Here is a 22,322-nt window from a genome sequence, read left to right as displayed (position 1 = left end):
TGCTGTTTTGTTGGAAGCCACCCAGCCATGCAGCCTTCAGACCCCTTTGTTCCTAACCAGGCCACGTGGGCACAGCTGGGGAAACACAACATCAGCATCAGACGAGAATGTTGCCCTTGTCGCTGAGACTTTCTTCAAAGCTGTTCACGTAGTGCCTGCACAGCGATTTGTTTCAAGAATTCAAATTAGTTAAAGTATTAGTTAAAGGCTAGCATTACGATGCCAGTTAAAATAACATATTTTTCAGGCACTAATTCACATTGATATGGAGCACCAGTGAAAGCCACATAAACACAAAGAGAAAGTGCAAACTTTATGCAGACAGGGGCATTCAGATATTAAAGCAGACGTTTACATGAAAAAATAAAAGTTTCTCTGAAGTTCATAAACACTAAATATATTTCACAAGTAACGGCGCAATTAGCACGATAGCGTGCAGTGAATACACTTGAGCATTCATAGTTTTCAAACTCTTTGTAGGTTTACCATTCGTTTGCTCAGAGGTTGATGCGCTTGCTGCTTCGTGAGCAGCTCTTCTTTTCTCCACACTAGCGGCCCTCTTCTTCTATTCTTCGGTTGCCATCTTTTCAGATTAAGTCAGATTTAGTCAGTTTTTGCGTTGCAATTGCTTAGTACATTTTTTTTTATTTTTCATTAAAGCTGGCACTTAAGTGTTCAATCTGCCTCAAGAATGATTTAAGATATAAAGAGGTAGGGGAAGTGACAGTGAAGGTTGTAGCGATGAAAATGGCACCCATACGCACGCGCGGCCACCCACTGCTGAGAGTTGATTATACAATAAAATAAAATAAAAACAAAAAGAGTAATAAAAATTATCATCCCAAAAGTGGATAGTAGACATCACGTAGTATATGTGTACCAAATTACAGGTCAATAGGTCAAACGGTTTGCAAGCTGCAGGTGATTTAAAATCCTGGACAGACAAACGGACAGCCACGGTAGCGTATTATTTAAGAAAATAATCTGTTCCAAAAATTTCAACCATCAGTTCTCTTATAATTGGTATGACCGTTCATATTTTGTCTAGTTTAATTATACACAAAAGCCTATCAGAATATCTCCAGTATGCTCAGCTGAACAACAGATAAAGGGTTTACAGTTAATTGCTAAAGCATGAGATGAATCTGACTGTTTTTGAGGGCACAGCTCAGTTTCCTGGCATCCATTCCCAAAAATAACAAACTTCATGGAGAAGGTAGTCCGGCAAAGACTCTAAACAGCATCCAGTTGTAACAGACGTCAGTTTTAACATCTGCGTGAGTGTGTGAAGCAGCATTCAATCATTGTGGTCGAACTGTTGAAGATGTGAACTTTAAACTATTCTGAAATTCATATTTGAGCTTTACACCTAGCTAATCAATACATTTTTAGGAAAGGAAAATAAGAAACACTTTCAAATGTTTGGAATTTTCTTTGCTGGGGTAAAGAAAATTTCAATAAAATTAATAAATCAGAGCACTCAGAAGCACAGTATGGCTCTCCTACCTTTCTTTTGTTTTAACTTAACCATTTTTTTTAGTATTTAAATCATATTAAGAATGAATTCTTTTTGAACATTAATTTCTCTCTCACATGTAACCATTTTATGAACTGACAATAACATACAGATCATTTGTACAGAATAAACATTCCTAATATTTCACATTTTGCATTTCTAAGTTTCTTGGAATATCTGTTTAAAACTCTTACCTTTTTAATTCGAGGGCACAATGAGTTCTCTTGGCAGGCTGGCATGATTTACGTGGCAGTAGTAGGAAGGTTTTTCATAATCAGCACGACTCACATTCACAGCCTTGCTGAACTTGTAGGTGTTATCATCATTCAGTAGAAGTTTTCCACTCTTTGCTGGTACAGGTTCTGCTTCACCTTTGTACCACTGTATGTCAATAGCTTTAGGGTAGAATCCATCGGCTATACAAGTGAGCTGAACGGTTTCTTTAGGCATTGATTCCTTGAAGGTAGATACACTGGGCCGAGCTGTAGATTTAATTAATAAGTTTCAAAATTATTTTGCAGAAAATAGCAGATCTTAATATGCCATACTATAAATTGAAACATTAATTGAAAACTGGCAATTAATTACTCCTAATATAGTGTTTTATTTTACCTTATTAATGATATTCAAATATGTTTGATTTTACTTGTATTAATTAATCTTCCTCCTATAGGATTCATGCGTCTCTTTACTTTTTCAAGAAAATTATAGGGAAAATACAGTAAGAGCTTCTCTGGTTTCTAAAATGTTATTAAGTGGACAACCATCATTTTGAAACTGCAGGACCAATATTAAAAGCAATGACAGTCATGTGGATTGAGGTGAGCTGTGCATGGCCTGCGAACTTTTTTCCTGCAAAGTTAAATATTTTCTCACACACGTCATACATAGAGCAACGACTGAGACTGTGTTTCATGTTTTGATTTACAATCCTATGTATTTTGTCTCAATGTGCATTATAAGTTATAATGGTGACAAGGTTAGAGTAACTCAAATGCCCGAACAGAGTAGCTATTTTTTAGGGAACTGAATGCCATATACTTAAACACTCTTGATGTTTTGCACATGCTGTCATGAGTAAAGCTTTTAAAGCCAAGGTGTGCATCATAAGAGTGACTAGCCAACTCTTTGTGAGTAAATTCACGAGATCCTGATCCCCAAGTGGAGAATTTAGCATAAGGAAATGATAGCCAAGAGAGAGGGTAAGGGGCTGTATTCCATCAGAGAGACACCATCAATCTGGACTTCAGAGACCCCATAAATGCATCAGCCTGACTTCTAAATCAAGACAAGCTGTCTGAAAGACAAGCTCCTCGTACAGATGCTTCATTTGGTGCTGCTCTTCAGCTTTCATATGCCTACAAAAAATAATGTTTATTATTTGAAGATTTGAAGCTTTTTGACTTTAAAGAAGGACATATTTTTATTAGGACTTTATATAAGACTTTCTGTGTTCATTTATATTTTATTCTTAATACCTCTATTTTAATAAATACTGTTTTGTTTTAAAACGTATAGTATAAGTATGCATTGTCTAGACATTGTGAGCTAATTAAGTAATAAAGTAGATACAGGACACCTGATGTGGGTGGATTGTCACCTTAAATCCAGAAGGGTTAGCAGGCTGAAGAAGGATGTCTCCAATAAAGAGCCCCACAGTTAGGAATAACAGAGCATTGGTTATTAAGTGGCAATAACTAAGGTATATCAGTCTTCAGTTACTAGGGGACACACAGCGATATCTGTTTGGTCTGCTCCTGCCAAAGCTAGTGAGTCCATATGTGAAGTACTGAGAAATGGCAGGATGTGCAGGCATGATTCAAAATCAGTAATTAAGTGGAGATAGTGTGTGTGTGTGTGTGTATCTTTATGAGCAAGACCTAAGCCCTGTCTGCACCAGAGTAGGCCAACTCAATAACAAATCTAGTAAGCCCTGCTCACGCCGTAATACTACTGTACATAGTGTGATATATGGCCTGCAGTTTATCCCAGCCAATACCCCCAAGCCGCCAGATGGAGCCCTCCCTGCAACATGGAGGTGCCCCGAATTCCAGCACGGCATCATGGACCTTGAAATTTTAATTCACAGCCCTGCTGGATACCGTGGGGGCCACCAGGGGATGCTGCATGGAAGAACAGTGAGTGGCATTTTCCGTATAGCCCGGAAGTACTTCCCAGTCATGGGAGCGGAACTAATGATGTACTTCCGGCTGAAGAAAAGAAGAGTTTTGATCTGACCCGGAAGTTCTAGTAAGTCATGTGGACTGAGGGACAGAAGCACTTCCAGGTCAAGAAGTTTAAAAGGATTGTGGGAGATCCCAGCAGGGACGCGAGTTGGGAGGAAGGGTGACTGAGCTGCTGGGAGTGGAGGAATTGTAGTGTGTTAATTAATTATTATTGAGTATTGTGGAGTGGAGTTGCTTTGTGCACCTTGTTATTATAATAAATAATAATATTGGACTTTTACCTGGTGTCAGAACTTGTTGTCTGAGGGTTCAAGGGGACGACAGCACCCCCTATCTGTCACATTAGATAATAGTGACACTCTATAGATTACTTCTGAAATTCTGAATCTTATCATAGTACTTGCAGCAATAGCAACTAATGGCATATTTTTCAAAAATAAAATTTTCATGTCATTATTTATCAGGTTATTGTTATGTAAGTAGATACCTCATACTGAGCTATAGCATCCAATTTAACCCTCCATGTGGCAGATTCAGATGTCCTTCTATAGACGTATTGCAATGAATGATACAGAATAAGATGCTATTAACTATGTGCCCCTAGGAGAAGGAGCTTTTTGAATTCACCTCTTATGCATGAGGTGTCTCATTGGCAGGACACCACCATATTTCAAAGTTGTTTGTTTACGATGCAGTAAACACACAAGTCATTCAGAAGCAATAATTGTATTTCTACATAGCCAAATGTGTCTTCTATCAAAATAAAATCATAAGATTTTATGTTGTTTGCTCTCTTTCATTATTAAAATATGCAATTTGCACATGTATACCACAAGGGGTTACCCCTGCTGAGTTACTCTGCTTTTATCAAATATCCCACCTACGTCAAGCCAAATGCAGTGAAATACTCATTACCATTGGATAGCATCGTTACACACAAAAACTTGAGTTAGATTTGATTTTATTGAGAACATGTTTAATGAAGGACTCAAGGCTACACTTTATTTGTAAGTACTACTTAGCATGGCTTTGAAGCATCACCGCTTACAGTTTTACAGTTTAAGTGTCATGGGTTCAATTAGCATACACAGATGCTGTCTGCTGCAATATTCTCCCTATGATAGTTTTCTGAATAGCACTCTTTCAGCGTCAACTTAGAGTACATCAATAAATGTTTCTTAACTTCTTGATATACCCATAAGTAATTGAAATACTGTACTCGTGCTTCTCGGACTTTCACACAAGGAAGATTGAATATTGCTGTATCACACTGCTCACTTCTCTGTGTCACGAAGGGATAGACAGTGCTGTGCAGTATTTTCAATCCTGTTTCTAATCATGCTGGCTTCACCCCCAGTTCCCCAACTAACGTAACGCTACCCCATGGGAAAAAGACAAACAAGCACAATTACAAAAGGGAAATAAAATTAAACAGTGGCCACAGGGTTGGAGTGGTTAAAGGGAAATGTGCTTAGAAACAGGTAAAAAGTCTCACGAGGCTGAGATTAGACCATAAACAAGACTCATATGCTCACAAGCTGGCGACAGCCTCCTGAGACTCTAAAGTGCATGACAAATACTGGTTTAGATGTATGTGTCTGTATGACTAGCTCTGCACTCAGGGCTGTCAAGAAACGCATCGTCCTCTCTCAAGTAACCCAGCACTGGAAGAAGCTGGTGTGAAAATGTATTGTAATGGATTCATACCCGGCCGGCACACCTGTGTAATGGATGGACCAGAGGAAGGAGCTTGCATGGGGCAATGCTTCTCCCTGTACAACAGAGATCACACCTCTTGGCTTGCTACAGTGCCACAGGTTTGGAGCACAAAGGGGTGCATGGAGAGTGGCTGAGCCGTCCTCTGAAGGGCTGCCACCACACCTGGAAGTGCAGCCAGAAGATTGTGGGGAGGAAGACGCTAGTAAAGGGGGGGACTTCCAAGGTTAATTAGCCCCTGCCAAACCAGCGATCAGCACATAGAAAACAAAAGGGGTGCAGACAGTGCTGGGACTCTCTTTATTCCACAGGGAGACCCAAACTGTCACCGCTCCCCAGAGAAAAAAAAAAGAGGACACGTAAGAAAAAGAGCAGGTCTCCTGACACTGTAGCATGTGAGTCAGGCAGAGGGATAAGCTGAACTTGGCTGGGTGTAGAGCAAAGCAGGACACTCCATCCTGTCCCGCACCAGGGCAGGGGCAGTTGTGCTACGAATGCCGCTGACCGGGTCATGGCTGGAGATGTTGTCCATACAGGGAACACAGGAGACAACACTGGCACAGCGTCTCCTTGCCACTCTGTTATTTCTGTTTTTCAGGGCAAAGGTAGGGACTGGTCAACCATGGACTCTCCTGGAGGAAGACAACCCTCGCAGGACTGAACACTTCACCCCACAGAGCTCAGCTGAGGGAGGGGCAGTGTAATGGATGGCCGGGAATCTTATCAAGCCGGGATGTCTCCATAACATAAGGGCCAAGGGAAGCAGCTTGCATGGGGCAACACTTCCCCCAGGATGACAGAGTGCAGCCCTCTGGCTTGCTACAGTCCCATGGGTTTGGAGCATGGAAGCTCAGCCCTGATGTGGCTCATGGCCCCCACCAGGGGACACATGGAGAGTGGCTGAGCCCTCCTCTGCAGGGCTGCCACCACACCCAGAAGTGTGGCCAGAAGGAGATTGTGGAACACCTGGAGCACTTCTGGGAACCCTATAAAAGGAGCCAGCTACCACTCCTCCGAGAGACAGATTCGGGAGGAAGGGAGACTAAGCTTGCCAGGAGGAGTGGAGGGGGATTGGACAGAAACAGAGGAAAGAAAAGAAAAGAAAAGAAAGTATTGTGTTTTTGCTTTGTTTACTAGTGGGAAATGGGGAAGAAAAAATAAACCATGTGTGTAGAACTTATGTCCTGTGTCTGTCTGTGTTGGGTCTGGACAGCAGGAGCACCCTCTGTAGGCCACAGTATATACAGTATGTACTTAGTTTATTCCAGATGTGAAATGCAAGAAAAAGGCAACAACAACAAAAAATGAATAAATAACACACTGAACTTCTGTAGGGCAACTGTAACAAAAGACAGAAGATGTGTGAACTGCAGCACAAAAAACCCAATCTAGTGTACAAAATGTAAGGTTCCCCTGTGCCTAATGGTAAACAAAATTGTTTCAAGGACTGGCATGAAAAATAATTTGAAAGTAAAAATAATAATTTTTAAAGACCCGCAAGACAAGACTTTATGCAAAGAGATTTAGAAAAGTCCTGCCCACATCTAATACATTTACAACCACGCGCATGGTTCAATCATTTCTCATTCGTGTGAATTCTTTTGTCAGACACAGTTCATGTAGAGAGAAAGAAACGATATTCACTCACGGGCAGTTATACGTTGTGTTGTCACGATGTAATTCCAAACACAGCATCAGACTTCAATGCGATATTGATGAAGAGGTAATTCCAAACATTATTTTTACTGAAGTGTTATAGTAAAAGTGTAAGTTTAAAAAGTATTTGAGTGTGAATTTCAAAGCCAAAAAGAATGAAAACGTACAATGCAACCAATACCTCTAACGCAACCTGAAACATAAATGCAGAGCAGGTTAGAGATTATGAAAGTACTAAAATTTAAAAGTCTTAAGAAACTGATAGTAAAGATCAATAAAGAGGCCTATGCACGAGAATTAACAGATTTGTTGTTTGGTCAAAGTGAAATCCACATACGCGAGCAGCAGAGATGCAAAGTTGCTGACATGTAGCGCAGTCAGGAAGGTTGGCGAGTGAAGCAAGCAGGGGGCAAAGCCCCCTAGTTTTACTAAAAATAACAAAATATATTTAACTGCAACTGTAATATTTATTTAGTTGATATTGGTGTAAACAAATGTTTTTAATCATATAAAAAATTTCTTTTAAAATATCTGAAGTGGTATACTTGCCATTCTTTAAGCCATTTGCAGCTCCTTTATTACAATAAAGGAGTAATAGCCGTTTATGTTTGGTTATGTAATTTAGGTGCAATTATTCCAAAAACCCCTTAGTGCAAAAGTGTTTAAATATGTAAGGTTAAGAATGGAAACTGAGGTGCTGTACCCAAACAAGACTCCCCAGGATGTTGGATGGACATCTCAGAAGAAGGAGAGGGAGATTCCTTACCCGGATGGGAAGCCCAGGCAGATGGACTGCTGTCCAGGCCGGATATATTTAGAGTATCTTCTCTGACTTGGATAAAGGGGGACAGGAAAGGACTATCGCTGGGGGCTGTTTATTCCCCAATTTGGTTAAATACTGTATGAGCATACAACTCAATGATGAGAATCACAAAATATTCAATGGGAGCTTTGTGCTTGCACTTTACTCAATAGTTTTTCAATATTAGGCTTTATTAAATTAAATTAAAGATAGTCTCAAAGCTTTTTGTAATTGCAAACATCTTTTGTTTTGTTTTTATAGCACTAAGAGCAGAAAACACAGCTGTAAACAAGTATACTGAGTGAAAAGAAAGGAGTACAGTACTTTAAACAGTATGTTCAATAAAGATACAGCACTTTACTTGAATAGGCTTTCTTTAACTATTATTATTACTTACTGTAGATGAATACCAAATCACATTTTAGCAGCAAACAATGCAGGAATTTGAAAAATTTCAAATTGGTCCTAAACGTTTTCCTGCATTGAGGATATTTAGTAAAAATAAGATGCCGGTTAACATCTTGACACTGTAATAAATAATAAAAAATAAAAACTTGCAAGTAATTTCAAGAGAAAAAAAAATCTTAGTGAATTTAAAACTTACCAGCAAAAGATATTTGTAACCCACACATTATTCCAAGTACTTTAAGCCAAAACATATCTGATAATTATAGCAAAAAACTTCTAAAGTTCTGAAGATATAAAGCAACAAACAGTGGAGAATATCACTTATGACAGTCCACTTCCACACTCAGCTTGTGCTTCAAGTGCTTTAGTTTCTCACCGAGCCAGTTTGATATGGGCAGGGACACAAATAAACTTTATTCATGACTTGACGTTATTCATTTCTGATGGTGACAGACACACAGAGGGAGATTCCTTAAGACTGCATATCAAGAATGTCTAAAGGTCTTGTTTGTGAACATTCAATGCAGTTTTAAACAAAACAAACATTTTTCCAAGCCAAGCTCTGATGTTTTATTTAGTTTTAGTTAATTCTTCTGCTTTCTGTCTTTCTAGACACCTTATCTGTGTTTGCTTCCCATCGTTACTTCTTTATAAACTTAACCCTTGACAGTAAGTGTCTCATGTGCACTTACTCTGTAGTTACTCAGTTATTACCAGTATTCTGTGTATTTTATCATTATTAATGTATAGTTAGTGTGTACATCAAATACTTGTACTGTAGAGGTAAGTAGACAATCAAGTACAGAATTAGAATAAGAAATGAGTCGTCACCTAACGCCTTACATAAGTTATACAGTAATTTCACAGTAATCACACAGACGTACACTGTAGTTATGCTGATGTAATTACTGTGTACGTTGTAGCTGGGAAAATGAGGACACGGGACAAAGTCAGATGCTTGGGGTGCCACCTAGGCAAAATAAAATAAAAAGGAAAGTATGTGCCAACGTGTCTTCATAACAGTCTCTCTTTTCTTCTCTGGAACATCAGTACATGCGTTTCATGGGTTAGTTCGGCACAGAAGTAAGGTCAATATCAGAATAAAACACCACCTACCAGGAGCGATCTCCTTTTATATCATGTGGACTAGAAGGGACATGGCTTCCTTCACTTCAATACCCTTAAGGGGAGGTTTCTCGAGTTTGTGATGGAGAAAGGAGACAAAGCTATTAGCGATAGTTAGCGCCCTCTCTTCTCCCGAAGTGGTACCACTTACTTCAACTGAATCTGGACAGTGACCCACTGACGCACATCGGTGACAACATGTACTGTGAAAGCAGACACTAAATGAAAAAAAAAGGTTTTTCAGGTGCTTTTAACATAAAAAAACAGAAGCTATTAGATAAATGACTTTTCTCCGCACAGAATACATGGAATTATTTTTGTCACAGCCATGCCGATAAAAGGCTTATTTTAATAAACTATATTTGATGGTGCAAATGTGTGCGATTTTGAACATTGATGTATTGAAACTTATTTTACTAATAATACCCAGCTGTGTTATATGGGCTGGAGGCGGTGGCACTGACCAGAAAGCAGGAGACAGAACTGGAGGTAGCAGAGTTAAAGATGCTAAGATTTGCGTTGAGTGTGACGAGGATGGACAGGATTAGAAATGAGTACATTAGAGGGTCAGCTCAAGTTGGACAATTGCGAGACAAAGTCAGAGAGGCGAGACTGCGTTGGTTTGGACATGTGCAGAGGAGAGATGCTGGGTATATTGGGAGAAGGATGCTAAAGATAGAGCTGCCAGAGAAGAGGAAAAGAGGAAGACCTAAGAGAAGGTTATGGATGTGGTGAGAGAGGACATGCTAGTGATGGGTGTGACAGAGCAAGATGCAGAGGACAGGAAGATATGGAAAAAGATGATCTGCTGTGGCAACCCCTAAAAGGAGCAGCAGAAAGCAGAAGACTGTTGATGTAATAAACATACAGACAGGGCCGTTCTTAGGATTTTGGGGGCCCTAGGCAAAGGTACCTGTTGGGGCCTTGCTGTTTCCATCCGTATGAATGTATGATAATTATTTTATCCATATGAATGCATAATAATTACTTCATCTATATAAATGTGTAACAATTAGTGAGGTAAAGCTTATCATTTTATGATTATACTGTATATTATATATACCAAATTGAGAGGAACATATCAAAGGAACCTACGACTAAAGCTAACGTAACATGTAAATCAAACCTTTAATGTAAAAATACCTTGCATACTTTCATTTTTGCAATGTCTTTGATTAATAATAATTAATAATAAGTTACATTAAGTGTGAATAATCGAGGGAGTCGATGACTTTGTGCTCAACTGATATTAATGCTAAGCCATTATGTTTGATCTGATGTGCAGACGCCCTGGAAGGTGAGGGGCATGATCTGCCCTCCCTATAGGGTCCCACCCGCTACCCCAGGACCCACCGTCACTGTCGATGCTGCCTGTCGTCGCTGTGTCCTCTCTGCTCACATGTAACCATACTGATAATTCTCCCACCAAAAATTTGTACTTCTGAAATATGGACTTGTAAGTTGTATTTGGTTACGGCTAAAAAAAGGCTGGGTTGGGTCCTTTGGCGGTCGCCTACTTTGCCTATGCCTAAGAACAGCCCTGCATACAGCAGGTGAAGCAAAGCAGGAATTAGATTTGCCAACCCTAATGTACCAAACATTTATGACTCAGAGGGTGTAACCTTATTGCAGAAAATTCTCTAACTTGTAAATTTAAATTCAGAGCCATTCTGATGAACTGCAGTGAGTTGTTAGTGTGTTCATAGACCAACTCTAGATGGCGGTACTGTATGAGTAAATGCATCATATGAATAATACATCTGTTTGTATGATGTAATGAACTGGGAGGTAGCTGTAATATCACATGCAAGCCACACATATTCACTGTCCTGTTAACGCCAGCTTGTATGGCTTGTTACATTTCTATCCCCACAAAGTGCCCCAGATTTTATGTCTATCAACTCAAGCACATGGTGACCAAGCAAATTATCACATAACTGTAGGCATCTGTGAGAATGCACATCAATGTCCATACTATAGCAGCTTCAAATAATCTCGTGGACAGTGGTCTTTTGGAGCCACCTGTTGGCCATCAGAGGCTTCATGGATTACATCACTGTAACTACCACCACTCATGTACAGGTAACCCTATCATCATTGGACCACATGGTTATATGGACCTGGATGAGATTCAAGTCTACAAAGTCAAGAAGTCTAGTGGTCAGAAAGGATGTAATTACCACCAAGTTCAAGCTGCAGCCACAGGGTGAAGATATTGGTGTGGTGGTTGAAGGTTAAAACATCTGAGGAAAGCTGCATACTGCCTGATGATATCAGCTTCTGGCCAAGGCAGCAGTCATCAAACGCGAGTGTGGGTGAGTGCAATAGACGGTGTATTTGAAAGCATATCATTCACATACAAGGAGTTTATATAATCGCAGAGATCCAAAATCCTTTGATCACCGGTGCCCAACAATTACAAAGAGTTGTGACTTGCATTAGAGTGCGATGTGCGTAAATTACTGGGTTTTGTTTTACATTTACTTTTGGGGCCTATTCTACATAACATGGGTATTGCCTTAGAATCTGAGCTGTGGACATCAGTGAGAATGTCAACTCCAGCAAAGTGAAAGATGTCTTCAATATTCACATCATGCCATACCATTCAGGAAATATCCTTTAACTTTGCATGCTAGTTAACTGCATTTTTTTTACTCTTCTGCAGTTTAAACAACTTTAAAGTGGCAACCTGTCTGACATGTGATACTGGTGCCAAACAAAATAAACGAAAGTGAAAATGATAAACATTAATATTGGATCACCTACACACTGCCATAAATACAAATACAGAAGTGGAAAATGATCGGTGAGACAAACCATGGCAGTGCTGCTTTTGTGTTCCTTTAACAGCAGGTGATCAGGACCCCTGATTTAGAGAGATTTATAGATTATTATTTAAATTATATAGATTATTTATAGATTTATAGAGATGCATCAATATAAGAAAAACACAAGCCTAACATGAACACAATGGATAGCACTGCAGGTCGAGCAGCACAGGATGGCAGCTTTTACTAACTTTCAATGGCAGAAAGCAGACTAGGAAAATACATATTTGTCATTCAGTCATTCTCCAACCCTCTGTATCCTAACACAGGGTCACGGGAGCCAATCCCAGTCAACACAGGGCACAAGGCAGGAACAAATTCCAGGCAGGGAACCAGCCTACGGCAGGACACACATACACACACACCAAGCACACACTAGGGACAATTTAGGATCACCAATGCACCTAACCTGCATGTCTTTGGACTGTGGCAGGAAACCCACGCAGACACGGGGAGAACATGCAAACTCCACAGAGGGAGGACCCGGGAAGCAAACCCAGGTCTCCTTACTGCCAGGCAGCAGCGCTACCACTGCGCTATTGTGCTGCCCATACGTATTTGTGCAATGACTCAATAAAAACTATTGTGTAAAGATATCAAAATAGACCAACATTATCAAAACTTTCATCAATCATGAACAAGTGCATATGCGGTAGATTGCAAAATGTTAAACTGATGGCTTATCTGCATGCTGTAGCCGCACTGGAGATACTGGTGTCCTGTCCAAAGCCAGTTCTACCTTTGCACAGTGTGCAGCGAGCATAGGCCTTGGGCCCCAATAATCATATAATAAATATGGATATATAATAAGGATGGATGGATAAACAATCTACCTTTGATTGTGTTACCCTCACAACAAAATGAGCACAAATTGAATACTTTTATTTAACAAGCACAAGAGATGGCTGGACACAGCATAGCTGAACTCAGGCTTTGGAAGGTGACTTGAAGCGACTTCAATGCCTGGCCATTCAACAAAAGTGTTCAAGTGCACTAAAGAAAATTTCAGTAAATGTAAGGTGGTGCATATGTGCCATAAAAGCAGAGACTATTTTTGTATAAAATGTAAGAAATTGATTTTGCAGCTAGGATTTTTTGCTTCATAGTGCCAGCAGAACTTGATTCAGTCCTAGATTTGCTGTCATATCTACAGTAAATGTTTTTTGGACTTATCCATGGACTCCGGCCACCTTTTTCATTGCATACTATTAACTTAATTATCACGTCATAATGCCAAGTCAGAGTGAATGTGTTTATGATGGCCTGGCATTATATCCAAGGTTGTTTTCTTGTACACTTTACTGTTGGGATATAGTCTAGCCCACTGTATTCCTACATTGTACATTCAGAAAATGAATGAATGGATGAAATTGTATTTTAATTGATTTTTTTATGTGTATTATGCAACACCCCAGGCTTTTAAATCAAAATGAGCACAATAAATATACAAGGAATTACACTGAATAAGCAGACCCAACTCACTGTCTAGTCTAGTTTTTGTATCACATCATTTTTCAAAGTCAAGGTAAGTGTTGTAGGAGAACATTGTGATTGATTTCATTTATTGTTGCAAATTATCCCCACTAGCATTGATCTGCTGTTTTCATTCCATCATAGTAGAATCTGATCAGACCATGAACTGGACACTGCTGTCTGAAAGTTTAAGTGAACTTCTGTCACTGTGATGCCCGGGTTGCCAGCAGCAGGCATCACTTCTGAGTCATCGATAGTCATGAAACCAAGATGGATTGGACAATGATGACACATAACAACAAAAGGTTGGTACAAACAGTGTGCATGGTGCTTTTTTTCCAATCAAGTGTTCTGATACAACTACATTGCTGTCACAATCAATAAATGGATAAATAATCCATGCATGGTAAAATCACTGCAGTTGTGGAGATTTAAACCAGCAATAAATAAGTTCTTTCAACCATTAAAATCCAAGAATAAAATCGGGTTTCCATTTCTTGCATTTCCTGCCAGCACAAAGCGTCTTTCTTCCTCTGTCTCCTTAGTTCACCCACCCAACAGCTGTGGTTCCTCTCTCTGGGTCTCAACCCCACCACCATACTTCAGTGTCCACCAGAACACTCAGAACTGGATCTCCATCATCCTGCCACTTACCCATCAGTCCAGCAGGACCCCCTACTCCAGACTGTTTAGGGGGAGTAACACACCCTTGGAGCACCATTCCTCTTGGGGCCACCAGCAGCTCTGCCTTCTCACCACTGACTTGACTCACACTCCAGATTCTGCCTTTCTTGGCCCTTGGTTTCTGTTGCTCTCCCCCTAACTCTGACTCAGCTCCTGTTTATACTCCTGTGGGTGCAGTGTCTTGATTACGACCTGTGGAAAGTCAATGAGGAAACTGGAACCAGTTGTGCACTTAGGTATCTCCATCCAATCTCTCCATTAAACAAGCCGGGGCCGCATGACCACACACAACCACAAGGCCTGAGCTGCACGATTTTCATTTCAAAACTCATACACTGTCATAGACCCCCAACATGCATCACCACAGTCATCTGTTGTAAATCTGTAAAAACTTTTTCTACTTTGTTCAAAGACAAAAATATGAAACAGAAATGGAGAAAAGTGAAGTGATGTAACATCACTACTCCAAAGTGAAAAAGAGCGTCTGTTACTTCTTATGCTTCTAATGCTATGTTATGATTCAGCAGGTAAATTAGCTCACATTTTCATGTTTGTTGATCATTTCTAGATTACTGGTTGTGTTTGCATTCTACCTGCCTGTCGGTTAGAGCTTTTCATCTGCGCAAAAAAAATACTCACATGCTGTCACAGACCCCCAACATGCATCACCACAGTCATCTCCAGTTTCCAGATTCATAATCATTACATTCATACTGCTAAGATTCAAAGTTCCTGCACTCAGCTCCACTCTCTTTACCTTCTTTCTCTCTTCCCTCCTCCGGAAATGTCTTCCCCATCTTCTTCTCCTTCTTCCGCCAACAGTAGCCATTTTGCACTAGCACCCTGTCTGGTATGGAAATTTGTATTGTTGTCCGCATATTGATCTGGCAAAATTTTATACTGGATGCCCTTCCTGATGTAACCCTCCGCATTTATCTGGGCTTTAGACCGACACAAAGAAGTACACTGGTTCATGAATCCCCTGTGGCTGGGTTGTGTTTAGTTTCTGTAAACATTGCTAATACTAGTGGAGCTAACTTATTTGAGAATATTTTTTAAAATTCTGTTGGGTAGCCATCGAGGCTGGCTGCTTTCCCACTTTGAAGTTAGTTTATAGTATGTCGTAATTCTTAAAGCATCAGTGGTTTATCCAATTACACAGCATTAAAATGACTTAGCTGTGGTATCTCTAATGAATCAAGTAAACTGTGTCTTATCTTCTTTAAACTGAGTAGAATATAAGGACTTATAAAATCTCTAAATATGTGATATATTTATGGTTAATATGTTTATCTCCATCTATGTTGTTGTTAATGTTGGATGTTAACGCCATTATATCTTTGGATCTGTCCAGGGGCCTTACATATTAACGGTGCGTACACACAAAAATGTTGCATATGCCCATTTCCATGCTAACAATGACATCCGGCGCTGCCGAGAGTGGCAGCCTTTTCAGCAGCTCCGTGTAGGACTATATGTGTATGTGTATTTTTCTACTTTTATTTTTCTATTTTTATTTATTGATCACTCCTACCACTTTATTTTATGTGGATTCGTTCCCTGGACACACTTACTTTTACAACATGGGCATGGATTTTTATACGCCGAGACTCGCCTATTCAAGTACTCAACTTCGAGCGCTGAGAACAAATGCCAGTGCCGGTGTGGTTCCCTATTTACCTGACGAGGTAAGAAGGTGGTATCGTGGCAGCAGAGCCGGCACTAAGCTAAAAATGAAGCAGCTTGCGAGAAAGTGGTGTTTTAAGCCTTCGGTGCCTTCTGTTATTCTGGGGAATGTGAACTCAATCTCAAATAAGATCGACGAACTGGCTGCACTGGTGAAAAATGTCAGAACCTACAGAGAATGCAGTTTGTTGTGTTTCTGCGAAACGTGGCTAACTAACACCATCCCAGATGCTAATGTGGAGCTACCCGGGTTTAGCACAGTTAGAGCGGACAGAGACGCAAGTACCTGTGGGAAGCACAAAGGAGGAGGACTCGCTCTCTATGTTAATACACGGTGGTGTAACTCTGGACATGTTAAAGTCAAAATCTCCACTTGCTGCAGGGACATCGAACTGTTGGCCGTAAGTCTGCGTCCCTATTACTTGCCCAGAGAGTTTGGACACGTCATTGTTGTCATCGTGTATATTCCTCCTCGGGCGGACGTGGAGATAGCGAGTGACATCATCCATTCTGCACTTGCTAAGTTACAAACGCAGCACCCCGAGGCACTTGTGCTAATCGCTGGAGACTTTAACCATGTGACGCTGGACAAAACATTACCTGCATTCTCCCAGTATGTGGACTGTAACACCCTGGGAAATAAGACTATTGATTTACTGTATGCAAACATTAAAGATGCATACAGTGCCACCCCACTGCCTGCGCTTGGGAAAGGAGATCATAACCTGGTTCTGCTTCAGCCTCACTACAAACCAAAAGTGAGAGTCCTACCTGTAACCAAACGATCATTCAGGAAGTGGACCCCGGAGGCTGAGAATGCTCTGAGACAATGTTTTGGAACTACAGACTGGGATATCCTGCAGGGATCACATAGTGAGAACATTGAGGAGGTTGTTGACTGCACTACTGACTACATCAACTTCTGTATGGACACTTTAGTTCCAGTAAGAACTGTACGCTGCTATGCTAACAACAAGCCATGGATTACAAGTGACATCAAGGGCCTTTTGAACCAGAAGAAAAGGGCCTTTAAAGACGGTGATCAGCATGAGCTCAAGCGCGTGCAGAAGGAACTCCGAGTCCAGCTCAGGGCGGCGAAGGAGCAGTACAGGAGAAAGTTGGAGCAGAAGTTGCAGAACAACAGCATGAAGGAAGTGTGGGATGGGATGAAGATCATCACTGGCTGCAGCTCGAAGCGGGGTGCCACCATCGAGAGAGACGTGAAGAGAGCAAACCAAATGAACATCTTCTTTAACAGGTTTGACCACCCTAACCCACTCTCACCTCGGAGTACTGCACTCTCTACACATCCTTCTGCTGATACCAACATAGGAGAGACTTCCCCACCCACAATTACAGCAGCGCAAGTGAGCAGAGAGCTGAGGAAACTTCGTGCCAGCAAAGCAGCAGGTCCAGATGGAGTATCGCCATGACTGCTGAAGGTCTGTGCATCAGAGCTGGGGGGTCCTCTACAGCGCATCTTCAACCTGAGCCTGGAACAGGGGAAAGTCCCGAGGCTTTGGAAAACATCTTGCATCACCCCAGTCCCAAAGGTATCACGTCCTGGTGAGCTGAATGACTTCCGGCCTGTCGCTCTCACATCACATGTGATGAAGACCATGGAACGGCTGCTGCTTCACCACCTGAGGCCACAGGTCCAACACGCCCTCGACCCTCTGCAGTTCGCATACCAGGAGAAGGTGGGAGCGGAAGATGCCATCATCTATATGCTACATCGATCCCTCTCCCACTTGGACAGAGGCAGTGGCGCTGTAAGAATTATGTTTCTAGACTTCTCTAGCGCCTTCAACACCATCCAACCTCTGCTCCTTAGGGACAAGCTGACAGAGATGGGAGTAGATTCATACCTGGTGGCATGGATCGTGGACTATCTTACAAACAGACCTCAGTATATGCGTCTCGGGAATTGCAGATCTGACATTGTGGTCAGCAACACAGGAGCGCCGCAGGGGACTGTACTTTCTCCGGTCCTATTCAGCCTATATACATCAGACTTCCAATATAACTCGGAGTCCTGCCACGTGCAAAAGTTTTCTGACGACACTGCTATTGTGGGCTGCATCAGGAGTGGGCAGGAGGAGGAGTATAGAAACCTCATCAAGGACTTTGTTAAATGGTGCGACTTAAACCACCTACAACTGAACACCAGCAAAACCAAGGAACTGGTGGTGGATTTTAGGAGACCCAGGCCCCTCATGGACCCCGTGATCATCAGAGGTGACTGTGTGCAGAGGGTGCAGACCTATAAATACCTGGGAGTACAGCTGGACGATAAATTAGACTGGACTGCCAATACTGATTCTCTGTGAAAGAAAGGACAGAGCCGCCTATACTTCCTTAGAAGACTGGCATCCTTCAACATCTGCAGTAAGATGCTGCAGATGTTCTATCAGATGGTTGTGGCGAGTGCCCTCTTCTACGCAGTGGTGTGCTGGGGAGGCAGCATTAAGAAGAAGGATGCCTCACGCCTGGACAAACTGTTGAAGAAGGCAGGCTCTATTGTTGGCATAGAGCTGGACGGTTTGACATCCGTAGCAGAGCAACGGGCACTCAGCAGGCTCCTATCAATTATGGAGAATCCACTACATCCATTAAACAGTGTCATCTCCAGACAAAGGAGCAGTTTCAGTGACAGACTGCTGTCACTGTCCTGCTCCACTGACAGACTGAGAAGATCATTCCTCCCCCAAACTATGCGACTCTTCAATTCCACCAGAGGGGGTAAACGTTGAACATTACTCAAGTTATTGTCTGTTTTTTTACCTGCATTTTTTATTACTCTTTAATTTAATATTTTTTGCTGCTGGAATATGTGAATTTCCCCCTGGGATTAATAAAGTATCTATCTATCTATCTATCTATCTATCTATCTATCTATCTATCTATCTATCTATCTATCTATCTATCTATCTATCTATCTATCTATCTATCTAACATCGCAATGTATAAAAACTAGACTTGGCATAAAGCCACACACATTCTCATACTAGCTCAATCCATTGCGTACGCAAGTTTTCGGCTCGGTTTTGCAAACTGGCAGCACCAAGCGTCAAAGCAGTGCTACTGTTCCTGTGTGGTTTCCCTTTATTTTTTAGATTCACATCCCTGATGCGGCTTTATTAAATACACTGAAATTAACCGGATATCATTTCTTATTATCGTTTTTAAGTACAATTTCCTCACTGTAAACTTGAACTACAGTTGTAATATTGCACAACCTGAGCCACTTATGCTTTCATATTGTATATTTTTCATTGTTTTATCGTATTATTATTGTTATTGTTGTTGTTGTTTTATCATTTTATAGGAAAATAAGTTTATGGAGGATTTGCAAACTGAATCTCATTGTATCATACAAAAACAATAAAGAAATTGAATTCCATTCAATAGAAGAGAGTGCATATTCACAGATGATGACGACCGGCTTCTAAGTCGATTTAGTAGATATCCAAGTGTTGTCTTCTTGGAGCTGTTGATATCATTTTTATGATGAAATGCAGTAAAGTATGTTTATTGTATTATACAGATAAATTGTTAATTTCATTTAAATAATGTATACTTTTAATAATTAGACATATAGGCACAGTGGCACAGTGGTAGCGAAGGGCTGGTGCCCCGTCCAGGGATTGTTCCTGCCTCATGCTGTATGCTTGCTGGGACTGGAGCCACCCTGGATGGATAGATGGGTGGAATAATTAAACATGTACTAGGAAGATATTTCAATGTTCCTGAAAAGTTTTGAAGAATTGGAGTTCTTAGCTTATAGATGGCTTGACATTTACTATGGAGCTGATTGTGTGGCGATTGGTTACTCGGGGAAAGAAAAGGAAGGACTGAAATTGGGGGTTAGTACGTTTGAAAGAGACAGTATTGCTGCAATAAATTATTATTATTTCATCAGGGGTCACACAGCAATAATCTTGTGGGAGGAAGGAACAATCTCTAGACAGGGAGCCAGCTCATCACTACCACTGCACCACCTTGCCTCCATGTTTAATCCATCCATCCATTATCCAACCCTCTATATCCTAACACAGGGTCACGGGAGTCTGCTGGAGCCAATCTCAGCCAGCACAGGGCAGAAGGCAGGAACAAATCCCGAGCAGGGCGCCATCCCACCGCAGTCTTGATGAAAATGCTGGCAGGAAGTTACTCCACACTATCCCAGTCTTAGAAATATGAAGAATCCACAAAAATATTTACAAGCAAGAAAAAGAAGTATATATATTAAAAATAAAAGTGCACCAAAACCCAAATAATATGAATATCTCCACCATTTAAGAACAATAACTAGGAGACATCTATAATACAAAGAAAATACATACAAAAACAGGCACAAGCTGTAATTATTTATTACACTGTAAAATGCTCTGCGATAAACTGCACCTCACACTCACGAATTGGCAAAAGACAAACCCTGCAGGCAGGAAGTGCCTTTAATATTTTGCTGAAGAATTTTAGTGCACGCTGTCTCTCCCAACCAATTGTGGATGATCTAAGCACGTCCACACAATGCCTCTGTTAATTTCATTACAGTCTAGCAAGCTTTGGGCTTGACTACACTCCCACCTTCAAACAATATTGTAAGCTTTCACCTTCTTTTTATTTTGGGACAATAACTAAGTGCTCCACAACCGTCTCGCACTCCAGCAGCAGGTGGCCACAAGCTGCCACCTTTGACCCGGACACTGTGTTATTTATTTGACACATCTGTGCTTGGCATGAGGTCACAAGTCAAAAATTATGTGATATTTGGAGTTACACCAATGCCATGGTTGCCAGATGGCAAAACTCCAAGGGGGGGTGACTTTGATAGGTTCAATACTCCAACGGGGACTCCCCATATCTACAACATCGACAGCAGCAAAAATTCAAGGGGAACCCAATCTAGAAATCTACAGCTACAAGTCTCCCCCCAGTCATCAAAAGCGTCATTCACTGCTAAGACCCACAGTGCTATTAGGCGGGTTATCAGCTGTCATTTGGTTGTAAATAATTCCCGGACCTGGCAGCCCTGACCCCCACACACTGTCTTTTCTAACTATGCAGTCCCCCACTCACAAGAATGTTAATCTCGTCCTTCCTTTACCACTTTTGGTCAATAGGTCTGAGTCTCCAGCTTCACATTTTCTTCCTCCAGGTCAGTAATAGCAAGCACAACTCTTCTTCCATCAGTAGAGTCTCACATCCTCTGCTGTTACATTGTTAGCTCTTCGATAATGGTCAAACACTATTCCTTAACTGAAAGTGAGAATATTAACACACTGATCAAATGGGTCACAACAAGTATAAATGTGTAGACATACATTGGCTATGATTTGCCAAATCTGAGACAAAAACAGCTTAACTAAATCAAACAGGTGAAATAAGAGCGGCCACAATAACTCAGGAACAACACGCAGTGAACATACACACTGCACGACTCAAACACAAGACTCTGAGGCTGTCCAATTGCAGTACTAGCCACCATCAGGCCAGATGTTTGTCGAAAAAAGTGTGGCCAGCAGATCATTGGAAAAGCAGATTTCTACATGTCCTTCTTTCTGCACCAGGGCCCTTTTATGTTTCTTTGAAACAAAGATATTACACTGCTGGTGTCTTTTCTGTGAAGTTGAAGGAGCAAATGTAAAGCTTCCTTGGTGGCTTTTTCAAATTTAGTACCACAAGGTAGTCCTCCATAGTGGTGTTTGGAGATAAGGATGTCACTCGTCACATTCTGTTCAGCATAATATCTTGTGATAGGCACACTCCTGATACTGATCAGCTTTTTTAATTACTGTGGCTACCTTTAAGAAGATAAATGGTGTTCAACTTTTTCAACATCTTTGTTGGCATACTCTGTTTAACCTTAACTAGGAAACGTTCAATTGAGAACTGGAAACTTGTGATTAATAAAAAGGAAAGAGATGGACCTCATTTTAATGCCAAGAATAAAGGGCTGTGTGTGGGCCTTTGTGATTTGCACTCCCTATAAAGTTAAGCCCCATCTATTACTCTGAAATACATTAAGATAAAGTATGTTTAATATCCCCCGTGTCTGCGTGGGTTTCCTCCGGGCACTCCGGTTTCCTCCCACAGTCCAAAGACATGCTGGTTAGGTGAATTGGCGATTCTACATTGGCCCTAGTGTGTGCTTGGTGTGTGGGTGTGTTTGTGTGTGTCCTGCGGTGGGTTGGCACCCTGCCCGGGATTGGTTCCTGCCTTATGCCCTGTGTTTGCTG

At 41.2% G+C, this 22,322-nt stretch overlaps 1 protein-coding gene and 1 long non-coding RNA gene across 2 annotated transcripts in view; one reads left to right on the top strand and one right to left on the bottom strand.

The window, feature by feature from the left end:
* Window positions 1–8,734, bottom strand: part of LOC114669380 (uncharacterized) — a 30,763-nt gene extending 22,029 nt beyond the window's left edge. Inside the window, exons 1-2 of the long non-coding RNA XR_007936147.1 lie at window positions 8,481–8,734; window positions 1,711–1,998 (exon numbers count right to left, since the gene is read on the bottom strand). This is a non-coding gene — a long non-coding RNA (uncharacterized LOC114669380). The remainder of the gene's footprint in view (window positions 1–1,710; window positions 1,999–8,480) is intronic.
* LOC127529458 (uncharacterized) overlaps window positions 1–22,322 on the top strand; it is an 80,833-nt gene that overhangs the window by 31,180 nt on the left and 27,331 nt on the right. The gene's annotated exons all lie outside the window — the stretch shown is intronic.

This window comes from Erpetoichthys calabaricus, chromosome 1 (assembly GCF_900747795.2).
Source record: "Erpetoichthys calabaricus chromosome 1, fErpCal1.3, whole genome shotgun sequence".
NCBI lineage: Eukaryota > Metazoa > Chordata > Cladistia > Polypteriformes > Polypteridae > Erpetoichthys > Erpetoichthys calabaricus.
This window is presented reverse-complemented; position numbering and strand designations above follow the sequence as displayed.